This window comes from Macaca fascicularis, chromosome 12 (assembly GCF_037993035.2).
Source record: "Macaca fascicularis isolate 582-1 chromosome 12, T2T-MFA8v1.1".
NCBI classification, from domain to species: domain Eukaryota; kingdom Metazoa; phylum Chordata; class Mammalia; order Primates; family Cercopithecidae; genus Macaca; species Macaca fascicularis.
The window spans coordinates 60,326,134-60,344,385 of NC_088386.1; the positions used below are offsets into that span (position 1 = coordinate 60,326,134).

Here is an 18,252-nt window from a genome sequence, read left to right on the forward strand (position 1 = left end):
TCTGTGTGCCCAGCACCACTGAAACACCAATCTAAGATCTTAAAATTCTATTTAGAGTAACAGATTGAAACAAAAAGGAAAAAAAAACACACAATACATTATGCAAACCTATCTAATAAATAGTTCCTCTGAAATGACATCTACTAAAAGAAACACTAACTTATCAAAAGAAAAGCATTAGCTATATGCATACTAAAGACTAATTCATTCTAATTATGCCTTCATGATCTGTAAAACTATATTAAATCTTTTAAAACAAAGGAAAAATACCCATATTCTGAAAAGTAAACAATGTTTTCATCTGTCTCGTTTAAACAAACAAAAATACTACTCCTGGCCCTCCCAACTACCATCACATTCAGTACCACAGAAAGGTATCTGATTTAATGTATAAACACTGTAAAATCCATTGCAATTCTTCCTCCCAGAAACAAGAAAAGGAAATGAGAAAGAAATATACGGTAGTCTCATTTATACAAACTTTCCCTGAGGAAATAGGTGGACCTAGAAACAAAGGCGTATATAACACGCCAAGTAATGGTGGCGGTCAGTACTTAGCAATGTCTTAGCAAAGACTTTGTTCAAAAATAGCCATTGAATATTAAAGCCATTAAAACAATTTTTATAGCACAAGAATTTTGGTATTATAGGTGTGGTCCAGTTATTATGAATGTCAAGATACAGAAGCTAAAATCCTAATTTATACATTTACTTTTTGATCCTAAAATAAAAATAAGATATTTTTATTGTACTGATCTCACAAAAAGATCATTATGTTCTATATTTTGTCCTCAATTTCATAAGCACCACTTATGTTACTCTTACAATATTTTCTTAATTGCGTTCTACCACTTTTCTTATAAAAAGTTAGAAAATATAAAAATTTTATCTCAAAAGCAAAACTAATTTTATATCACTGAGATCATTGCTTATATTTATGAATTTGATGAGATACCTATAATGTATGTGCACTTTAAGAAACCACAGATGACGTTGACCAACCACCTAAGTTTTTTACGTCAACAGTATGACACTTTGAAAATCATCTTTAATAATTCTAAACAAAACAAAAAACACACATGTAACGCGTAACCAATTTGATATTCCATCCAAATATTTTGTTGTTTAAACAACAGGGTATCATTATTTTCTAGAGTTTCTTATTAGAAAAAAAAAATTGTGTACAGTTTCAGTTCAGGCACTACAGCATGATTAGAGTACTCCTATTAGACAAAACATAAACTCAAACTTAAGTATATTTTGCAAAACATGAAAATCTTTAACAAACAAATGACCTCAACTAGAATTATAAATGGGCTTCTCCACATGACTTGGGAGTTTCATGACATAATTGACAACAGGCTGAAGTTAAAAAAAAAAAATGCGTCAGTACAAGACACACTATTTTGAATAGATGGAGACAGGTTTAGAAAGCACTAGTTACTAATTGTACATCACCACATATATGGTTTATGTGCCAACTACTGCATGTGTCTTTGTAAATTACTATCTACTTTCCTTTGACAAGAATAAATTGTGATAAGGCATCTAAACATTCCAAGTTATAGCTATATAACTTCAAAATTCTACAGAAGAGTCATCCAGTTCTAAAGATCATTGCATAATTATTTCAAACATGAAAATGGAATATAATTATACTCTTAATATTGAATGTATAATGAGTTTGTGTTAAACAATTCTGTTACTCACCTTAGTTTTTTCCTTTTCCATATGGTTCAGTAATTTGCTTTCTAAAGAACATAGGGAGTAAACAAGACACTGAAAGGTACCTTCTCCTCTTCCTTATTAATGACATCATTAAGTTTGCCTATGTATAGTCTCAATCATCTGACCTCATGCCCTACATGAATAAAGGGATTTGTTTAGCTGTTAATCCTCACAGTGTGTGGTTAGCAGCCATAAACCAGTGACAGATAGTAACTTGATACTATCTTTTTTATTTTTAAAATAAAACATGGCGAGATTGCAGTTTGTGCTGGTCTGGTTTATGTCAACCTTAAATATGATCAAGTTTCTTTATCGGCAAAATTTGGAAAATGTAAATCTCATGTATTTATTTCTAAGGGAAATTTACATTTGAATTATATAAGTTAGATTTCTACAAGGTATTTAGAAACACAGCCCTTGTTTTTTAAAAAAAATACAACCAATGATTCTATTGACTATTTTTCGCATTTTATATACATTTTATAATAGCAAGTAGATTTATAATTTGAACATTTGGAATCTCTCCTAAGTATATGTATTATTTCTCCTTCGTTCTGTAAAGATTTTTAATTAATCTTATCATTTCTTCTAAGACTTCTTTAAATACTAATTAGCTCTGTTAGAAGCAATACTTTATACCACAAGACAATGTTAACTCAATTTTTTCTTTTAGGCCACCAAACTTTCAACACAAACCATTTGGAGTTTCAATTAAAGGATGCATTTGGCTATCCACAGATATTCTATACCACAATTTTATCTTACATAAAAAGACTAATTCTCACATTCATCTAATATTACATAATACCAGACATCTATTTAAGGGATGAAGTTAATGCAGTCCTTAATAAAAGAATAATGTTTTAGCACACACAGAAAGTACAGTACTGTAAGCAAGGAGATGAGTCAAGTTGCATTATTCAGTTAGTTTAACAAAGTTATATGTAATCGTGTACCAGCCAACTTAGAATGTCCACGAGCAACCTTCTTATTCAAGGTTCATGCTGACACAGTTAATATTACACTCAAGGTGTGTTCTAAGGGTCATGTACTAAAGGATTCTTTATTTTTTTAATTTAATGCAGGTAGATTGACTAACTGCAATTGTTACTAGCAAGAGGGTTGTTAACACAGAGATGCCTATGCCAGGGGAAAGAGTGCCAATCTAGAGATCAAAATGCTTCATTCTAGTTTGAATTTCTGTCCAGTACCCGAAGAAAATACCTAAAGTTAGCTTCATAGGGTTCTCATATTTTAAATGATAGAGATTATTCCTTGTAAAAGCTAAAGCCTTAGATTAGTGTAATTTATCATATTGTTTACTGAAGTATTTACCATAATTTGAAAGGAACTTCACCATGTCTTAAGGAAGTGTTTCCAGTAAGAACATAATGAACAGCAGTAGTTAATAATGTATACACACAGAGTTTAATGGATTAAGCATTACATTTAAAAACATTTTTCCCTAATATGCATGTACATTTAATCATTGCATATACATTTAATGCGTTAAGAAAAAAAATTACATAATTTACTCTCCAAAACATCAATTCACAAAAACATAACTACTTCAGTTTTTTCTACAAAAATGCTGACAGAGAAAAAGAGTCCTCAGACATATTAAAATGTGTAAGGGTAATAGTAGTTTGAGAGAAAATATTAGATATTTTTAAAGCAAAAGATTAGGAAAGGTTAAATTATTTTGAAAGTTTTACACAACATATTTACTTACAACTGTTCCAGAAAGTCTCTATAAAACAGTAGTTCCTTTAGCGCTTTACTTTTAGAGGATGCTGAACCAACTGCCCTGCTCTCTTACTAACTCAACTGCTTATCATGTATGCGTAAGTGCCAGGCACTTCTTACCTCTGGCAAATACGTAAAAGAAAGAATTCACTGGTCTTATCAAATCATTCTGGGAATAATCATGCTAACATTTTCATATGGTCTTTTTCTGAAGAGAACGTGTTTTACACAATAAAAATTACAAAAATAAAAAGCAGCTCCTTATCAAGCAATTTTAAAACTGGAGAATCCAATTTTTTGTTTCCTTTATAAAGTTATAAATGCAGATTCTCAATATATACAAAATATTTTAATTTATCATTTGATCTTATGGCTAAGAAGCACATCTGTATAATATTTTTTAAAACCTTAAAATTACTTGTAGGATGATAGTTTGAAGAAAGCTGAGTATATAAAAATAAAATTCGGATAAAAAAGCAGGCATTTAATTTTGTAAAAAGAACCAGGTAAACTTCCTGGCAGATGCCCTAAAATTTCTCCCAATGGGTCCAGCGCAAACATCATTTTCTATCATGGAAACCTCAATTCAGCCAGTAGAAGCTGGCATTTCAGTCTCATGGCTTCACTTCTACTAACATTCTACTGTGAGGGCCCTGATGTGAAAGGAGAAGACTTTAAACACCTAGATTTTATAGTCAGTCTTCTTCTAAATCAAAGTGCATCTTTGCAACAATTCTGATATTTCCAGAATGTTCAAAATCAAACACAGACTATTCTGAGTGACAGAAACTTTGATACAAAATTACCTGTCCCATTACTTTCACTGACAGAAGCATTATTTCTTCCTCCATGTGTGCAATACTGACTGATAAGGTTATAGCTCAGAATATCACAAGAACTGTCACTGGCATTTGCTTTGTAGCTTTGACTGTCTCTTATACAGCTCTGCGTACTTTGTACCTACATCTCTCTCCACAACAAAACATTTTTAAGAAGGTGTTCAGAAGAGTAAGTAAGCTTTAATGCACAGCATGAGGACTGTGGCTAATAATACTGTACTGTATACTGGAAACTGGAAATTTGCTAAGAGTAGTTTTCAAGTGCCTGTACCATTTTTTCAAAAAAAAAAAAAAAAAAAAGGTAACTGTGCGAGGAGATACATATTTTAATCTGCTTGACTGCAATAATTATCTCAATATGTATATGTTTATCATAACATCATGTTGTACACCTTAAATATATATACAATAATAACTTCAAAAAACAAGATGTTCAGGTTAGCACGGCAGTACATGCTGTAGTTTTAGCTACTAGGGAGGCTGAGGTAGGAAAATTGCTTAAGCCCAGCAGTTTGAGGTTGCAGTGAGCTGTGACTGTGCCACTGTACTCCAGCCTCGGTAACAGGAAGAAACTCTGCCTCTTAAAAAAAAAAAATGCATTCATAGTTTCTACTTCTTTACCTCATAGCCTCTCGTGAGTCCAATTCCATCTGGCAACCATCCCCAACCCCACCCAGACTGTCTCATATCTTCATTAACACCAATGCCCCTCATGCTGCTCCAGATATTGAAGAACAGGATTCTTACTGGAATCTTATCATGCTTGATTTCTTCATGGCACTCTAAACGTTTCATGTTGCCAATCCTGAAATCTTTCCTACATGCAATACATTCTGTTTTTGTCTCTGTTGTCCTGCTGGTAGTTTTTGTTTTGTTTTGTTTTGTGTTTTTAAAACGGAGTCTTATTCTGTCACCCAGGTTGGAGTGCAGTGGTGTGACTTCGGCTCACTGTAACCTCCGCCTCCCAGGTTCAAGCAATTCTCCTGCCTCAGCTTCCTGAGTAGCTGGGATTACAGCTATGTGCCACCATGCCCAGCTAATTTCTGTATTTTTAGTAGAGACAGGGTTTCACCATGTTGGCCTCAAACTCCTGACCTCAAGTGATCCCCTAGCCTTGGCCTCCCAAAGTGCTGAGATTACAGCCGTGAGCCATGGCACCTGGCCTCTGGTGGTAGTCGTTAGTGTCCAAATACTTCCTCCTCGTATGCCCTCAAAGATACCCCAAGTTGCATAATCAATTATATGGGATCACCTTACTTGGGGGTCTTACTACCCATATTTTAAAATCTCTTGGGTGCCTATTTTTCATCTCAAACTTGATAATGTCAAAAGTGAACTTTTCACCCCTCCTCCCTTAGTCTCCCCCACCCCAATAACAGCCCCAATATAGTCCAAAATCTAAGAATTCATCTTGGTTCATTCTTCTCTTTCCCTCACTTCCATTTTCAATCCGAAAAAGATGCTGAATTCATGTACTTCATCTATACTACAACAACCCTCCCCCAGTCCAGTTCAACCCCCCATCCTCTCCCACTCCACCCTGACAGTCTCCCTGCCTCTGCTCTCAGGAGGCATTCCAATCTCTTCCACAAAACTTCCATGTCACCATCTTAAAATGTAAACTATCAATTCATTCTCTTTTAAATCTTCCAAATGCTTCCCATGGCCCTTAGAATAAATTTCAAACTCCTCATCCTGGTAAAGGAAGCCCCAAACTGCAGCGCTATCTAGTTCTCATGGCCCCTTCATCAGCCCACTGCGTTCCAGCAACACTGCCTTTTTCTAGGTCTGGTATATACAAGCACCCCCAGTCTTAGAGGCTTTGCCACTACTGTTCCCTGGACCTAGAATGCTTTTCCTCACTCATATCCCTGTTTAAATGTTTCCTTCTCATAAAGATTCTTAGTCAAGTCTATGGTAGCATACCAATTGCTATACCATCACCCTATTTTAATTATCTTCAAAACATTTATCACTTTTTTTTTTATTTATTTTGTCTGGCTGCCCCCCCCCCGCCCCCCACCAACCTGGTTCTCCCTCAGAATCTAAACTCTGAGAAGAGACACCTTGTCAGTCTTCTCCTGATGCCTATAACAGGGGCTGGCACTTGACAAGCAATCATTAAGTCTCTGCTATCAAATAAGTGAATCAGTTATGAGGAACACTTTTCTTTTTAATTCAACAACTATTTATATAAATTGTGATTAAGTGTCCTTGGAACAACATTATGATTAACATATATAAAAAGGGTAACACTATTAGCCCTTGGGGAAAAAACACAAAAATAATTACGATCGATATTTAATGTTTAAAAATAAACTTATTGTTTTGGAATAATTTTAGATTTACAGAAAATTAGTAAACTAAAGACAGTTCCCATATATACTTTACCAAGTTTCCTTTAATGTTAACATCTTATATAACAATGTACCTTTGGCAAAACTAATACTAAAATTAGTGATTATTAACTCAACTCCAGACTATATTTGGATTTCAAGAGTTTATCCACTAATGTCTTTTACATGTTCCATGATCTAATCCAGAATACCATATGTCATTTAGTACAAGTTTAATTTTGAATTGTAGCTTGATTTTTTTTTTTTTTTCAAAATGTCTTTTCAGTTCTGTATCTGGCATATACAAACCTTACTATTGGTCTTATTTAAAAAGAAGTAATTTGACCCAATATAAAAGAAATAATATGCCAGGAAAAACAAAAATTCACTAAATCATGAGTTACACACACACACACACACACACACAACTGTTAAAGACAGAATGACTACTACAGTATAATCCAAGATTCTTTTTTAGATTTTCTTTGCATACCTTCCTAAGGATGCTGCCCTAAGCTTCTCCTGAAATGTTTTGTATATGCACCTATGCGGTGATTTCAGGCAGCACTAAGGGAGAGCGACACAGGAATGCTGCTCTATACCTAAATGCAGATAACAGCAAGAATGCTCACAATGATCCTTCTTAGGAAAAATAAGAACACAATCTTCTAAACCAAGATAAATGAAATTCATGAATAATAAGCTTAATATTAGCTTGATTTCCGAAAGCAACTTTTAAAGAGTGTAAAACAACTTCCTTAAGACAGGCATCACTGAGGCACAATAGAAATGAAATGGGTCAAGTGTAAAAGAAACTGGCATAGGGGTACCTGCAGCGAGCTGGAGAAAAGGCTAGCAATAGTACAGGCTATTCAGATCTAGCTAATTAATACTCTGGGAAAAGAGAATTTGTGTTAGGAAGTTTTCCAGTTTTTCAGAAGACATAAGAACTCTGAATTTTTATGTAAAATTTTCTATGTTGTCAAATAATTTGCCCTGCTAAACACAGCATTCTATGTGGCCTTGGGAGAACGGCACTGAAAACAAAGTACATGGCTACATCTCACCGTTGTCTGTTCCTATGCGTAGTGGCCAAGAGTTGCCAGCAACAGCCACAAAAAGATAATTCTGGCGCTTCTAATAGGATGGTTCTAATAGGAATAGCCTCAGATACATGAGAAAAGCAGAGACTGATCAGGAGAAACTTACTCAACATTGACTGAGCCTTTATGACATGGAGGATTGCAAGGCACTGAAGGAATAAAATGCCAGCTCAGAGAGTGGGTGTGTCAGAAATGGTTATACTTGGGAGGAATAGCAAATGAAAGGGGAGAAAAGAGGTCTTAATTCTCCAAAGAAAATAACTTGTCAGCCCAGCACAGTGGCTCATGCCTGTAATCCCAACACTTTGGGAGGCGGGGGCGGGCAGATCACTTGAGGTTAGGAGTTGAAGACCAGCCTGGCCAACATGGCAAAACCATGTCTCTACTAAAACTACAAAACTTAGCCAGGGTGGTGGCATGTGCCTGTAGTCCCAGCTACTCAAGAGGCTGAGGCATAAGAGTTGCTTGAACCCAGGAGGCAGAGGTTGCATTGAGCTGAGATCATGCCACTGCACTCTAGCATGGGCGACAAGAGTGAGTGAGACAAAAAAGACAACTTTCCAAGCAAGGCCTTGTAGGCCATACTGAATTTGGGTTATCTAAAATCAGTAAAACAGGGAGTCATACGATCTTATTTGCATATGGAGATAATCATTATAATGAAAATGGAAGGGACTGATTAAAGGGTTAAGACCAGGGACAAGCAGACCAATTAAATGATCAATAATCCAGGTAAAAATTGCCAAGACCTGGTAGCACTGGGAAGAGGGGTAAGGAAATGGGTTGAGGAGACATTTAAGTGATAGGATCAGCAAAATTTAGTGACCGAGTCACAGGTTAACAAAAGGGGAGGGGGAAGACCAGGAGAAATCCCAGTGTATGACTACGATAATTCAGTAAATGATGAGACCAACCACAACTAGGATAGAAATTACAGGAGGAAGACAAAACTTCACAGGAAATGAGTCATTCAGGATTTTTGAATTTGAGAGTCATATTGGAAACATGGTCTTTATATTTTGCAGTCTCCAAATGAGATCAATTGCTTGTGGGTTTTTTTTGTTTTTTTTTTCTTTTGTTTTGTTTTTGTTTTTCTATCCAAATTACTTTCCTATTCCTAAGTAGGGCTAGGGAAATTTGGTCTTTTCTTACATTCTAAGTGGAAAAGTGATCCAAACATGTAAATATTACCCTAGATCACAGGCTCTCTAATGAGAAAGGATAAACAGCACAAATCATGACAAAGTCACCATCTTTGCCTGGGAAATTTTCAGCAAAACTGTCCTGCTATCTCTTGATAAGTTGAAAGAATCTGGGCTATCCCTGCCTTCTATTTTCCCAACAGGAAAAGCCAGGGAAGTTCCTTGCTCCCTTCAGCCTTGAGAACAATATTAAAGAGCCTTCACCAACACTGATGAGGTCTTGAATCCCTCGGAGAATTCCACGTAAACTTCAGGAGATGCAGGGTTCTTCCTCCTTGCTCTTAATGACCTGTCCTGTCCTGCCCTGCCCTGCCCCACCCATGCCATTTCCCAGAACACAGAGCCTATTTCCACAGGACACTTCCCAGCCTCCCACAGACTCTCAGGCCCAGGCAGGACAGTCACCTTACAGCAGGGACATTCTCTCTGAGTCTCTTGACCAAAAAGTCCCCTTTTAGCTCCTCCAAACAGAGACCACAGAGACTAGGGCCTTCCTTCAGGTCTTTTTTCATCAGCCTCTGTCTCAGTAACTGAGTCTAGAGGGAAAGGGAAGACTTAAGATGACAGCACTCCACACGTTTAGACCAAATATTAAAGGGATGGTAGGGAACGTGCAGGTATGAGACACGGGTCAGGCCTCCATCTGCGGGAATGTTTGCATATTGCACTCAGAGCCGAGATGAGGCCTAATGAGAAAAAGGTTTGCCTCATGAATTTTAAAATATTTTTAAAGTATGATATGATTTACTTTTATTTCTTTTATAGCTTAGATAAATAATGATGTCACTCTGCTGTCCTACAATTCAAGCAAAGTGTTACTTTTGCTTAAATGTGAGGTAGTCTAGCAACACAGAGCTGACTACCTGGACCCGATTCCTGGTATTCCCATTAGTTGTCTGTGTGACCTAGAGCAAATTAACTTATCCTCATTCTCCTAAATCCACATCTGTAAAATGGGGTAGTAATAACAGCCACTTAGGGGACTGTTGTAACCAAAGTTCTCAGCACAGTGCCTACAGTGTAGAAATGGCTGACACTGAGGGTTCTAATGCCACAAATGAGAACATAAGAGGCCTTTGTAGTAAACATGTTCTGAGAATGAAAGGAATTCCATGTAATTCCTCCCTTTTATAAACGTTTAAATTTATAAAAGTTATTGGCCAACTTAAAGACATATGTCCATTTTTTTTAAGGCTTCTGAGTCAGTCACATGGAAAAGTTTTGAGATTTTCATGGCTTTTTTCGAGAGCAATCTTTTTAGCGTGGTTTCCTCTTTGACAATAATGAATAATTAAACATTAATTGAAGATCTAATTATTATTTTCCTTGGATCTCAGGATAATGGGATATGAGCTCAAAGACATAGATGATATTATCACCACAGAGAAGGGACAAGAGCTGCAGCGCTCCTATTTATTCCACAACCATTCCACTTTTGTGTATTTTCAGCTTTATGCCTTATTTAGAAACCAAATAATGTTTGCCCTGGGCAGTGCTGCCAGAGTATCTAACGGGCAAAGTGGAAATCCACAAGGCAGGGTAGGCAACATTACAGTGTAAATGCTGTGTTTTCATGGAGACTGCTGTCGCCTTGTGAGGTCTCTGGGCAAGGAGTAAATGTAATTCTCAGTCAATAATTTGCTCCTCCACTAAGTCAACCTTAGAACAGATACCCTTTAAGAATCCCTCGCCTGTGATGTGCATATTTTCCCCTGGGCGTTTCCTTATACTTAGGAGAATTTTAAATACACAAACATCCCTCCAGTATTTCAACAGCAGTAACGCATTTCCCTCTGTAATAGTCTGAGTTTCATAATGTTGCACTTTAATTATAAAAGAAGTTTACTGCCTCAAAATCAAAAACACAAAAAATAAGATTAAATACCTTTTGCATACATCACAATGAACACTACACAGATACAACAAACATTTCTCTTGTTTAAATTGATTTAACTTACTAGACTTTCTTTTTTTTAACCCAAAACCTTTTATTTTTTAGGTACCTCATATCCATATGACAAAAATAGCACAATAATGGCCCATGCCTGTGATAACAGTATGTGAATACTTGTGGAGAGAGGTTGGAACAGTTTTGAGAAAGGCTGATAAAAATAAAATTGCTACTAACAAGTTAGAGAAGCATTGGGCCAACATTTAATTTTTAGATAAAAGAATGCTTTGGTATCATCACGGTCAAATCAGAAGCTTTCATGTTCACTGTATACTTACTACAGAACAGACAATTTGTGAAGTGCTGCTGAGGTGCTCTTTCCCCTTTCTCACAACCCCACAGACACATCTCTTTATGGATACTTTACAAGATACTTCACTGATAAGGGTAATACTATTTAGCAAATTAGTCAAGGCAGTAGTACACCTTGGAGGCAGGACTTGAACCTAGGCAGTCTGACTCCAGAGCTACATTCTTTTCCACTGAACTAAAAGTCAAATTTAATTCGAAATTGTGCCCCAAATGAAACATCGACCCTGACTTTATTTCAAAGGCTTTATCTGTGAAGGTGCTCAAGACAAAACAAAGCATAAAGAAGCCACATACACAGAGAAAACCAATAAAGTAGATCTATTTTCAACAAATCTCAAAAATATAACAAAGTATTCAAACCTCATTGCTGCTTTTTAGAGAAATTGCAAACATGCTTCCCTAAAAACATTATCAATGTGTTGTTGAATTTTTAAAAATGGAATAAAGCGATTCCTTTCTTTTTTTTTTTTTTTTTTTTTTTGAGACGGAGTCTCGCTGTGTCGCCCAGGCTGGAGTGCAGTGGCCGGATCTCAGCTCACTGCAAGCTCTGCCTCCCGGGTTTTTACGCCATTCTCCTGCCTCAGCCTCCTGAGTAGCCGGGACTACAGGCGCCCGCCACCTCGCCCGGCTAGTTTTTTGTATTTTTTAGTAGAGACGGGGTTTCACCGTGTTAGCCAGGATGGTCTCGAACTCCTGACCTCGTGATCCGCCCGTCTCGGCCTCCCAAAGTGCTGGGATTACAGGCTTGAGCCACCGCGCCCGGCCGATTCCTTTCTTTTAATGGTGTTTTTTCTTTGGCCTCAGAGAAGGCTATCCAGTTAAAAAAAAAAAAGTAGAACTTTTATCCTTAAAACTTAGGACACTTTATTCAGCCAACACTTCTAATCCTTGTTCCTTTGAATTATCTTTTACTTTCATGTTTGCAATTTTATATTCCCAGAAATTACTAAAGTGTGAAAAATCTTGATGGCTAGCTTCAGTATTACAGTTCATTCTCAGTATTATGAAAGTTTAAGAAAATGCCTGGCCTTTATTACTACTACTTCTTAATTTTGTGAGTTTCATTTGCTACTTTAATAAAATTACTAATGTTTTAATAAAAATTTCTACAGTGGAGCTCCTCATCCCTAAATTAACTGTTAATTATGTTTTTTAAATCACCTAACTAAAAAATTAGTCTAACAAACCGAATAGAAAAGTATTATTTTTTATATCAACTGAGCAAGAAAGATCAAACCAGTTTCTTTCCATTATTTTGCAATCTGTGACATTATATTATTCACATTAAAAAAAAAAAAAAAAAGCAGATCAGTAGATGCCAGGGGCTGAGGAAGAAAGGGAATGGGGAGGGACTGCTTTATGAGTACAGGTTTCCTTTTGGGATGACGGAAATGTTCTGAGCTAGGATAGTGGCGATGGTTGCACAACACTCTATATGTACTAACTGTTACTATATCTTACACATTAAAATGATTAAAATGGTAAATTCTATCTTGTGTATTTTACCACAATTTTAATAAAAACAGCCAGATATTTTAAGACTGTTATTAATATAACAAGTAGATTTCTGGTCAAAGATTTAGACTTCATAATAGCAATTGAAATACAAAAATAATGTTCTATAAATATATCACATTAAATGTTTGATAAAAGTTTAATGTTCAAAATAACAAGAAAACGCACTGCAAGTATAAGTTTATCACCTATAAAATCAGAACTTCCCCAAGATACATTTTAAATGGTTATACTTAAAATGTTATAACTTCAATAGTTCAGTAGTTTGCCTTGCTTTCACATTTTTTTTCATATATTACATAAAAGGGAGATTAAGCCTTCAGTATGCAATTATCACAACTATGTATTTTTTGGACTTCTACAGAAATATTCCAAGAATAAATGCCCAAATTCCACAGGTCTTTCAGAAAGGCAAGATGAAGGACATGCATGGTGGATCACACCTGTAATCGCATCACTTTGAGAAGCTGAGGTCAGAGAATCCATTGAGCCCAGGAATTCCAGACCAGCCTGGGCAACATAATGAGACTTCATCTCTACTAAAAATAAAAATTAGAAAAAAAAGTTAACCAGATGTGGTGACACATGATTGTGGTCCCAGCTACTTAGGAAGCTGAGGCAGGAGGATCACTTGAGCCTGGGAGGTCGAAGCTGCAGTGAGCCGTGATCGTGCCACTGCATGTATTCTAGCGTGAGCAATAGAGTAAGACTCCATTGAGAAGAAGAGAAAAGAGAGGAGAGAGGAGAGCAGAGAGGAGAGAAGAGAGGCTCTCAAGCTGTGGCCTGTGGCTCTGAAGAAAGCAGTTCAGGGAATCAGTGTGGTCAGAAGTGCATGTCCTCGCTGGGGTGGTCAGACCCAAACATTAAAAACTCCTCCTCCATCCCAGATATTCAATTACAGATTTAGCAGTAGTGGTTTCAGACACTTTAATATTATAAGCAAGAGATCGAAATGAAGTTAAAACCATCACACTGGCCAGGCATGGTGGTTCATGTCTATAATCCCAGCACTTTAGGAGGCCAAGGAGGGAGGATCGCATGAGCCAGGAGTTTGAGACCAGCCTGGGCAACATAGCAAGATTCAATCTCTACAAAATATAAAAAATTAGCCAGGCATGGTGGTGCATGCCCATGGTCCCAGCTGTTTAGGAGGCTGAAGCAGGAAGACTGCTTGAGCCTGGGAGATACAGCCTTCAGTAAGCCATGATTATGCCACTGCACTCCAGCATGAGCAACAGAGAGCTACCCTGTCTCAATCAATCAATTAACCCATCAAACGCTTCTGATAAAAGTGGGTATTTTCACATTCTTTCTAGATGTGTGGAGCCAGGCCATGAGAAGGAGGTGACAAGACCAGAGTCCAGGCAGGAGAAGCAGCAGATCCAAGTGGACCACTGTCATCTTCTCAGGCTTCCTTTCTCTCTCATCTCATGGTACATTCTGTCATTTCAAAGTGTTCACAGCATTTAGCTCTAACTTCATTCACATTAAGTTTTCATTTATGCATGTTTTATATGTTTTATATTTTATAGACTTTAAGATCCACAAAAGTAGCATCACTATACTGCGCAACACACAGAAGTCCCTCAATAAACACTTGCTTTTGTATATAATCCTACATCGTTTTATTGTTCTATTTTTGTATCTGCATTTTATCTCTAAATGTTAAGTTCATTTCTTTAAGGCATAATTTGTAGATATTTCTTTAGTCCTCCAAGTTCCTTACACACTGCGAAAGCATACAGAAAGTGCTGGATCCACATATGTAATTATTTCACGCGGCTGCTGTGATGAATTCCAGAGTGATGTGAGCATATCCACCCATTGTCCACCGTACTGTATTCTCTCTGGAAGGGCCAGCTCTAATGTGAATTTCCTGAAGAAGGCATCCTAATCTCTCCTCCCTTCCTTCTGTTTGCATACTTTGCTTCCCTGTCTTCTGTTCCCTAAGCACTTAGAGGAGGCCATTCATGGGTAATCAGGGTGCAAAAGTGCTATATGATACTTATGCATTTATCTGTTTCCCTTTACACTGTAGATTCCCTTAGAGAAGGAAATTTGCTATTTTCGTTTTTGGATTGCACTGCTACTAGAGTCAATACATGTTTTTTTTTTAAAAAACAATTAATATACATATAAAATGAAGGTGCTATGGTATGACTGTCCATACCTGCTATGCTATGGTCCTTCCTTTCTGTGTTAGAAACATAATTTCTAATGTGACTGTGTTGGGAGGGGGGCCTAATGAGAGATGTTTAGGTCACAAGGGCTCCCTCCTAATGAATGGATTAATGCTATTGTAAAAAGGGCTTGAGGCTGCAAGTGAGCTCTCTTGCTCTTCTGCCTTCTGCCATGTGAGGATGAAGCAAGAAGGCCCTTGCCAGATGTCCAGGCCTTGAGCTTGAACTTCCCAGCCTCCAGAACTGTGAGAAAGTACATTTCTAGTCTTTAGAAGTTACCTAGTCTGGTAATTTGGGTTGGAGTCTGAGACCAGCCTGAACAACATGGGGAAATCCCATCTTTACTAAAAATACAAAAATTAGCTGGGTGTGGTAGCATTCACCTGTAGTTCTGGCTACTGGGGGAGGCCGAGGTCGAGGCACAAGAATCACTTGAATCCAGGAGGTGGAGGTTGCAGTGAGCAGAGATTGCTCTACTGGACCCCAGCCTGAGCGACAGAGTGAGACTGGTCTGTGATGGTCCCAGATAGCCACACAAACGGACTATACCAGAAGGGTACTCTGGACATTCACAAGAAACTTCCAGCCAACCCCATAAATGAACAGAAGTAGTCAAAGATTTAAAGAGTTCTGTTTGGTTTTGGTTTCTTCAAAGCAAGAAAAACAATAGGCAAAGCCCTTCACGATGAGCCAGGAACAGACACATAACTTCAAGCAGGGGTTAATACAGGAAGTTACACAAAATATTTTCATAGGAGCTAGAAGTTTCACAAGTGAGAGACAATGTAGCTGAGTAGTTGCTATGGCAACAAAAATAAACTTTATACCAATATTCCAGTCATCATATAACTATTCTTTCTGCTTGCTGGGAGTTTTCAGTGGTATTTGAGTCCAAGAAAGGAAAGAAAGAAAAAAAAAAAAGACATCTGAGGCTTATTCTCAAAGAAGAAAATAGGAAGCTGATTCAGGGACATAGGCTACAGCTGATGTCTCCTTTGATTCAAAATAAATAGCTAGAGGAAATCCTCCTCCGCAATAAAAGGTGGATTTTTTTTTTTTTTAAATACCAGACAGGTATAAAACAGGCAGCTAAGATGATTAAGGAATTAAAATGAAGCAGTCACATTAAAAAAGATGGTAAATCTAATTTTTCAGATGAATAATGTCTTAAATTCAATTTCCAGTGTTTCTATGTACTATATAAAATTAATTCTAGTTAACAAAGTTGAATTTACTGCATACAGAAATGAATTAAGCATATTTTCATACATGGATCAAAACTTCACAAACTCAGAAGGCTTTTCCTTTTGGAGTCTTTTCTGACTGCTCATATTCCACACAGTACTTTGATACATGTAAAGTGCAAGGCACCTTACTAGAGAGCATAGGAAATATACTAAGATATGGAGTCCTGCCACAAATACACACAAAATAACATGAATACAAAGTGTCCTAAAAGTCATGCCAAATAAAACAGAGAATATAACTGGGCAGAGGGATAGTGAGTCACATGCTGGAGGAGGTGAGGGTTGACATGGTCTTATGGGATATTAACTTGAGATGCTGAAGTAGAACTGAGACATTTCTGCAAAACTAGATGTATGAACAGAAGCAGGAGGAATAGGGAATGGCTTGGAAAACAGCAAGAAGCTCAGTTTCTTGGGTGATCCAAGAGAAGAAGCTCAAGCAACAGTCAGTGATAACACTAAAAGAATGAAAAATTTTAAAAGTCTAGAATCACAGCATAGAGAACCTGTATGCAGGGTCTTCATCTCGCAGCCCTGTCTCCCTCAGGAGACAGAGATCCAGAATTACTTCCCAGAATGGCTTCAGTGTCACCTTCCCAGATCCTTTTTCACTAACCCTTACCCACACCGTTCTAATGATTTCCATTGTACTTCTTGAACTGCTAATTCCCAAAAAGCTTGGTACACCATTCTTAACATTTTCTATGACAGCATCCTCTACTTCCTTGCCTTAAGGTATCTTGTCTTTTTCTTGATTATGCCATCTCCATCACACACTTGTCAAATGGACTCTGTTCATTCTCTGCTTGCCTCCACAGACCAGGGAAAGGGAACAGTCAGCATTTTCCTGAATCCCTTCTGCACTAATGTATGACTCTAGTTCATTAACAATCCTTCCTTCACCCCCAAGGGTCTCATCATCCATGTCTATTACCACTTTAACCATGTTAATCACTTAACTTTGAGTCACCTTCAACAAACACTGAGGAATTTGACATCTGGCTAATAGTAAGCTTATACTTCCGTGGTGCTGTCACTACTCTCTAAATTTCAGTGCCCATATTGATAGTCCATTCAACATCCTACCTAGCTCACTGGTCTTTCCAAACTTGTCCTCCATTACCACTAGGAACTTGTCATTACCTGAAACATCTCCACATCTGAAAAATCAAACGTATCAAATATAACGATTATAATGTATCAAATACAAGTTCTGCAGATCTAATGTATGGCATGGTGACTGATAAAACTGAAATTTGCTAATAGAGTAGAACTGAAATGTCCTCATCACAGACACAGAAAATGGTAACTATATGAGACGATGAATATGTTAATTAACTTAACAGTGGTAATCATTTTACAATGTAAACATATATCAAAACATATTCTGTATCTTAAATATATACAATTTTTATTTGGCAACTATACCTCAGTAAGGCTGGGGCAAAAAAGAAGTATTCATCCTCTGAATATAGCTTCTTATAACTTTCCACTCCTGCATCCCTTGCCTGTGACCTTGAGCCCTCAAATAAATACCCTAACCTCATTTACATGCCATCCATCATTGAGTACTTGAAGAATCACCAGGGCTACACTTTCACCTGCAACCTCAATTACTTTGCATCCTTGGTCTTCCAGCTTATATGGCTCATAACATCCCAACTTGTATTTACTATAATAATACCTTCCCTACTCCCATAGGAGCTTCTGAAAAACATAAACCCTGAAAAATTATTCATTGTTGATTTCATAGTGCCTTCTTTTAGGACTTGGCTTTCTAAATTTCTACAACCAAACCTGAAATAAACTATTAGAATTCGAAAATGTGAGAAGCCTTTTTATTTAATAAAAATATCAATTACTGTAACAGACACTTGTCAGATGCTTCCCTGGCCTCCATTTTATACTTTTTGCACAGATTAGCAGTGCTGGTGACTAGATGGGATTGATTCCCATAACCTACCCACATAAGTGGGCACTGATTGGCCTAAACCAAGTAGAAAGATCTCCCAAACTTACTACTATGATTGACCAGAACCCTAGCCCAGGCCAGCTAGATGTTGACATTACTCCGGCCATGGCGACTGCTTTGG

The 18,252-nt window shown here is 37.2% G+C and overlaps 1 protein-coding gene across 38 annotated transcripts in view; it reads right to left on the reverse strand.

Moving 5' to 3' along the window:
* COBLL1 (cordon-bleu WH2 repeat protein like 1) overlaps positions 1 to 18,252 on the reverse strand; it is a 194,026-nt gene that overhangs the window by 121,534 nt on the left and 54,240 nt on the right. For 2 of the 38 annotated variants that reach the window (XM_074009343.1, XM_074009342.1), the window contains exon 1: positions 3,461 to 3,564. The exons of the other annotated variants lie outside the window; for them this stretch is intronic. The gene's annotated coding sequence lies outside the window, so the exon portion shown is untranslated. Of the gene's footprint in view, positions 1 to 3,460; positions 3,565 to 18,252 lie in introns of those variants that run through there. 38 annotated transcript variants of the gene reach the window in all.